Consider the following 7,609-nt stretch of genomic DNA (forward strand, 5'->3'; position numbering starts at 1 on the left):
CAAATTGACTGTACCTCCACTACACCCACAAGCCACGCCCACCAGCCAATCAGGAGTGGATATGCAAATAAACCCAACCAAGATGGCTACGGCCACAGAGAGCAGGAGGGAGGCTTGGGTTTCCCCGGCAATGAAGGAAGCCAAGCTTTCCGCCTGCCCTTGCCGGCCTAGGCCTCCACTCAAGGCTACAAAGTTTCAATGATATAAGATACATAAATCCAAACAGAAATGATAACAGCCATGGAGCTGGAAAGAGCGGGAGGCTAGGGTTGCCCCCGGCGATGGAGGAAGCCAAGCTTCTGCAGCCCTGGCCGACCCAGGCCTCTGCTTAAGGCTACAAAGTTTCAATTATAGAAGATACATAAATCCCAACAGAAATGGCTGCCGCCTCGGAGCAAGCAGGTTTGGCTCCACTCCAGGCTACAAAGTTTCAATTGTAGAAGATAAATAAACCCCAGATATCAGGGCCTCCACCTGGGTCACCAGGGGGCGTGGCCGGCCTGCAAACCACCACAGGCCCCTCGCCCAGGCCGCCCCATGCCCCAAGGGAACCCCCACCCTGATCCGGGACACCTTTCAGGGCAAACCAGCTGGCCCCCACCCATGCACCAGGCCTCTATCCTATCTAATAAAAGAGTAATATGCAGATTGACCATCACCATCACTCCAACACACAAGATGACTGCCCCCATGTGGTCAAAGATCCTGCCCCCATGTGGACACAAGATGGCCACCACAAGATGGCCAGCAGGGGAGGGCAGTTGGGGAGGGACCAGGCCTGCAAGGGAGGGCAGTTGTGGGTGATCAGGCCAGCAGGGGAGGGTAGTTGGGAGGGACCAGGCCTGCAAGGGAGGGCAGTTGGGGGTGATCAAGCCTGCAGGGGAGGGCAGTTAGGGGTGACCAAGCTGGCAGAGGAGGGAAGTTGGGGGTGACCAGGCCTGCAGGGAAAGGCAGTTGGGAGGGACCCAGGCCTGCAGGGGAGAGCACTTGGGAGGGACCAGGCCTGCAGGGGAGGACAGTTAGGGGTGACCAGGCCTGCAGGGGAGGGCAGTTGGGGGGGACCCAGGCCTGTAGGGGAGAGCAGTTGGGGGTGACCAGGCCTGCAGGGGAGGGCAGTTGGGGAGGGACCAGGCCTGCAAGGGAGGGCAGTTGGGGGGGACCAGGCCTGCAGGGGAGGGCAGTTAGGGGTGACCAGGCCTGCAGGGGAGGGCAGTTGGGGAGGGACCAGGCCTGCAGGGGAGAGCAGTTGGGGGGGACCAGGCCTGCAGGGGAGGGCAGTTAGGGGTGACCAGGCCTGCAGGGGAGAGCAGTTGGGGGGGACCCAGGCCTGCAAGGGAGGGCAGTTGGGGGGGACCCAGGCCTGCAGGGGAGAGCAGTTGGGGGGGACCCAGGCCTGTAAGGGAGAGCAGTTGGGGGGGACCAGGCCTGCAGGGGAGGGCAGTTAGGGGTGACCAGGCCTGCAGGGGAGGGCAGTTAGGGGCAAATAGGCTGGCAGGGGAGCAGTTAGGCAGGCATCAATCAGGCTGGCAGGGGAGTGGTTAGGGGTGATCAGGCTGGCAGGCAGAAGCAGTTAGGGGCAATCAGGAAGGCAGGCAGGTGAGCAGTTGGGAGCCAGCAGTCCTAGATTGTGATAGGGATGTCCGGCTGCAGGTCTTGTGTCCACATGGAGGCAGCCATCTTTGACCACATGGGGCAGCCATCTTGTGTGTTGGAGTGATGGTCAATTTGCATATTACTATTTTATTAGATAGGATAGAGGCCTGGTGCACGGGTGGGGGCCAGCTGGTTTGCCCAGAAGGGTGTCCTGGATCAGGGTGGGGGTCCTCTTGGGGTGTGGGGCAGCCTGGGTGAGGGGTCTGTGGTTGTTTGCAGGCTGGCCACGCCCCCTGGCAACCCAAGCTGAGGCCCTGGTATCTGGGATTTATTTATCTTCTATAATTGAAACTTTGTAGCCTTCAGTGGAGGCCAGGGCAGGCCAGGAACTTGGCTTCCTCCAGTGCCGGGGAAACCCAAGCCTCCTGCTCACTCCATGGTCACAGCCATTTTTGTTGGGATTTATTTATCTTCTATAATTGAAACTTTGTAGCCTTGAGCGGAAGACTGGGCCGGCCAGGGTGTGCAGGAAGCTTGGCTTCCTCCATTGCCAGGGAAATCCAAGCCTCCTGCTTGCTCCGTGGCCGCAGCCATCTTGGTTGGGTTAATTTGCATACTCACTCCTGATTGGATGGTGGGTGTGGCCTGTGGGTGTGGCAGAGGTATGGTCAATTTGCATATTACTCTTTTATTAGATAGGATATATACTAGTAGCCCTGCACACAAATTCATGCACCAGTAGCTCTCTGCGGGGCATGAGGCCCATCCGCCATCCACGGCCAGGCGCAGAACACTTGCCTTGGCCTGGCCAGAGGCCCATTCACAACCGAGGACGGAACACTTGCCTTGTTGCCACAGCGACAAAGCAAGCATTCTGCCAGGCTGCTCATGATGCCCGCTCTCAGCGGCTGCCCCCTCCCCTGGACTGGGGGACTCCAGCGGGGCTGAGAGGACTGGGTGCCGCCATCTTGTGGCTATGGGCGTCGCCATCTTTGTGACAGAGTGATGGTTAATTTGCATATTACCCAGTTATTAGATATGATATTCTATCTAATAAATGGGTAATATGCAAATTAACCATCACTCCATGACAAAGATGGCCACACCCATAGCCACAAAGATGGTAGCATAGGCCAGAGCCACAGAGCTGGCAGAGCGGGCAGGAGGCTTGGCTTCCTTTGTCGCTGCACACCCAGGCCCACCGCTGAGGGAGACATGCAGGGAGTGCAGTGGAGACATGCGGGGAGTGAGCGAGGTTCCCTGTCTGGGGGTTCCAAATCCGCCATTGGTTCCTTTCACTGCTGATTCCCCTCCTCACAGGTATCCTCCACGCAAAAGCCGTTCCATGCAAATATGTCATGTCCTAATGGGTTAATCCTAAATCGAATGAGTGTCACATCTGGGCAACCTAACTCCCATTAGGAAAAGGACCTGAGAGGAGGGATTTAGGAATCATGAAGCCATCATGACCTGCTCAGTCTCCAGAACTGCTGTCAAACACAGGCAGTCTGAGACCCTCCCAAACACCACCTGAGCTAAACCTGAGAACCAAGATATTTTCAAGGCCCAAAGTTGATGGGGGTACAGGGGCAGGGGAGCAAAGCAAGCAGAACAGCCAACTCAACCAAAGACGCAGGAGCCTAAGATAACACAGAGAAATGTCCTGGCCACCGATGCTCTCCCACAGACGTGGTGCCCACACCCAGCTGGGTGGAGGGGGTGTGTACTGCAGAATTTAAGGCCACCAGCAGGAGGGAAACTCGAAGCATGCCTAAAGATTTTTTTGTACATGTCCCACAGTCGAGAAGCAGAGTCAGAATCAAGAAGCAAAGTCTTACCTCCGCACTGGGGTGTTTAAAAGTATCTAAAAATAGCAGTTCCATCCCCAAGTCCACTGCCATGTTTGCCACAGACGGGAGGTGCGCAGAGGACTTTCAGGGCAGCCCTATAACCTCAGGGGCGACAGCAGCTCTTGAGAGGGAGAGACTGAAGCACTTACGGTGTTCAAAGAGGCCTATCCAGAAGCTCGGTGCTGCTGGAAGTTGCTGGCTCTGCCTTCTCCAGCATGGAGAGGAAAGGTGGATACGGTGGCTCTAGTAGTCCAAATCCTGTCGTTGTCTCTGTTACCTAGCCTCTGCGCCCTTCAGGACAGCCTCAGTATCAGTGCAGAGGAAGGAGGCTTTGGTGAGGGTAGTGGTGAGGAGAATGCTTCTGACTCTAGATACCAGTGAAACCGCTGTCAAGAGCCTTTCTAGGGCTGGCAGGAAAATGCAGCAATGAAGGAAGAATAATGTCTCAAAACAAAGAGGTTGGTTTTGTTTTCTCATCAGCAAAATGTGAATATTACCTAAACCACAGACTTTGTGAGAATTAATTGAAATAAAATTCCAAAAATTGTATAACAGCCAGGCTGAAGTGGGTAGGTTGGTTGAGCATGAACATGGTCCTGTGCACCAAAAGGTTGCAGGTTCAATTCCAGGTCAGGGAACATACCTGGGTTTCAAGTTGGATCCCTGGTCAGGGCTCCTAAGGAAGGCAATTGAAGGGATGTTTCTTACATTGATGTTTCTCTCTCTATCCCTCTCCCTTCTACTCTCTCTAAAAATCAATGGAAAATGAATTAATGCCATATCTACAAATGTGGATAATCTAAAAAGAAAAAAAAAAAAAGTAGGGGAGGAGGGCTAACCAGTTTGGCTCAGTGAATAGAGCATCAGCCTGTGGACTGAAGGGTCCCAGGTTTGATTCCAGTCAAGGGCATGTACCTTGGTTGCAGGCACATCCCCAGTTGGGGGTGTGCAGGAGGCAGCTGATTGATGTTGCTCTCTCATCGATGTTTCTAATTCTCTATTCCTCTCCCTTCCTCTCCGTGAAAAAAATCAATAAGATATTTAGAAAAAGAAAAAGAAAAAAAACAGGGTAAAAGAGGTTGAATGTACTATATAATTTAAAGCGTGTAAAATAATATAACTTTTTTGGGGCATATATGTTATCTCCTATACTAATAAAAGGGTAATATGCTAATTAGACCAGACATCTTTCAGACATCCATCCGGACATCCTTCTGGACAAAGCCATGGTGGTGGGGGTCAAGGCAGAGGCCTTTAGGGGCAATCAGGCTGGCAGGGGAGGGCATTTAGGGGTGACTAGGTCAGCAGAGGAGCAGTTAGGTGTCAATCAGGCTGGCAGGGGAGTGGTTAGGGGTGATCAGGTTGGCAGGCAGGCAAGCGGTTGGGAGCCAACAGTCCCGGATTGTGAAAGGGATGTCTGACTGCCAGTTTAGGCCTGATCCCATAGGGGTCCCAGATTGGAGAGGGTTCAGATTGGGCTGAGGGACAACACCGCCCCCCCCCCCACCCCGTGCACGAATTTCGTGCACCGGGCCTCTAGTATATATATACAAAAAATCATATGTAGTGGATGTGGGGGTGACTAAGAAAATATGGGAAAATGTTAATCATTTGTGAATCTAGGTGGAGAGTACATGGGAGTTTATCATACAAATGTGCAATTTTTCTGTATAAATTTTTTAAAAATTTTAAAGAAAATATATCCCTTTACTTCAGTGATTCTCTGACCTAGTAGCACATTAGAATCACATGAGAGCTTTTAGAAACTACAAATCTTCTGCTGGAGATTTTGCTTTAATTGGTCTTGGATGAGGTCCAAGCATCTGAATTTCTTTAAAATATTTCTGGAGAAATCTTGTTTCTTTTTGTGCTTCTTTTGCTTCCTTCAAAACATCTTGCAAGGTTCCAGGCATAAAACAAGCCCTGCCCTGGCCATTTAGCTCGGTTGGTTGACTGCTGTCCCATGCATTGAGAGGTTGCTGGTTCAATTCCCAGTCAGGGCACATGCCCGGATCATGGACAAAGTGAATTCATTTTAAAAAAGTAATTTCTTAAATGTAATCATAATCATTTCATGGCTGTTTACCCAAATTAGCAACTATAAATTATGTGCCAACAATACATGACTATTACCTGTAATATGTGTGTATCTTTTCCCATTATGACAGATAGGAGGCTTTCATCCTGCCCAAGAACTGTGCTAATTGTAATTTTAGATGACCAGTGCTGCAGGTTTTAAATACCCATTCCCCTCCCCTAAAACAACCCTGTCAGATGTAGAGAATGGCCCTGGCTAGTTTAGCTCAGTGGATAGAGCGTCAGCCTGTGAACTGAAGGGTCCTGGGTTTGATTCCAGTCAAGGGCATATGCAACGGTTGCAGGCTCAATCCCCAGTGGGGGGCATGCAGGAGGCAGCTGATCAATGATTCTTTCTCATCATTGATGTTTCTATCTCTCTCTCCCTCTCCCTTCCTCTCTGAAATTAATTAAAATATATATTTTTTTAAAAAGATGTTGAGAATGAAGCCCAGTTATATGCAACTTCCAAGGAAAGGCAATAGAGATGGTTCATCAAAAATACAGCTGAGCTCAATGCTACTAAGCACTTTAGTTTTAAAAAAAGGAACAAGCTGAAGGATGAGTATATTAGAGAGGACAAAATGAAAAACACTGATATTTAAATTATAGATAAGAATGATGAAAAGGACATAGCAGATCGAAATGCTTAAATGTATTTGAATACAAAAAAACAAGTGCCTCATCTATATATATAAAAGCCTAAGCAACTGTCCGACTGTTCGACTAGTAGCTATGATGCGCACTGACCACCAGGGGGCAGACACTCAATGCACAGGCATAGAAACGTGGAACAGACTGATGAATCTCAGAGGGAAGGGGGGAAGGGCTAGAGATTAACCAAAGATCTTATATGCATACTAGAGGCCCAGTGGACGGGTTCATGCACTGGTGGGGTCCCTTGGTCTGGCCTGCGGGGATCGGGCCAAAACCGACAGTCCAACATCCCCCAAGGGGGCATTACAAGAGGGCACAGGCCAGGACGAGGGACCCCACCAGTGCACGAATCCATGCACCGGGCCTCTAGTAGATAGATAAAGCAAGAAAAGGGCCTGAAAAAGAGTCAGAGATTCATTGAACTAAAAAGTATCTTGAGATAATTCAAGACGAGATTATAAACTGGTCCAGACTTTTTCTTTTTTTTTTTTTTCTTTAAATCTCTGGAGCAGTTTTAAAAAATTACAGTAACAAGTTCTAGAAAAGGAATGTGTTGCTAAAGTTATATTAAAAGAAAATTAAGCCCTGGATGATATGGCTCAGTTGGTTATAGCATCCCGTGCATTGAAGTGTCGCAGGTTTGATTCCTGATCAGGCACATACCCAGGTTGTGGATTCAACCCCTGGTTGGGGCATGTATGTGAGGCAATCAATCGATGTTTCTCACATCGACGCTTTCTCTCTCTCTTTCCGCCTCTCCTTTCTTCTCTCTCTAGAACCAATGAAAAACATATCCTCAACCCTAACTGGTTTGGCTCAGTGGATAGAGCGCCAGCCTGCGGACGGAAGGGTCCCTTATTCGATTCTGGTCAAGGGCACATGCCTGGGTTGCGGGCTCCACCCCCAGTAGGGGGAATGCAGGAGACAGCCAATCAATGATTCTCTCTCATCATTGATGTTTCTATCTCTCTCTCCCTCTCCTCTCCTCTCTGAAATCAATAAATATATATATATTTTTAAAAATATCCTCAGATGAGGATATTTTTAAAGAAAATATAATAGGAAGAAGAGTATACATCTGAAAATTCATCTAATACAGAGTCATTATGCTAGACTAATGACAGCATAAGAGAATTTCTGGGCACATTTGAAAAGGGTTCCCAAGCATCACAAACTCAGGTTGCAGTTTGCTTCGGTAACAATAGCATCATCATCACTCTCATGAGAGAGGCTCCTGTGTCATAGAAGACCCTAGTGAATTAGAATATCTCGAAAGACTCTGGTGAAATCCATTAGGACACTGAGAACGGAATTTAATTTGCGACTCCTTTTTTCAGTATTCATTATTAAATTGAGAAGAGAAACCAGTGCGACTGGTAATCTATTTCAATACTTTTTAATAATGCTCTGAATTTATACAATAGTATGACTAA

This window comes from Plecotus auritus (genome assembly GCF_963455305.1).
Source record: "Plecotus auritus genome assembly, chromosome: 1".
Taxonomy (NCBI): Eukaryota; Metazoa; Chordata; class Mammalia; order Chiroptera; family Vespertilionidae; genus Plecotus; species Plecotus auritus.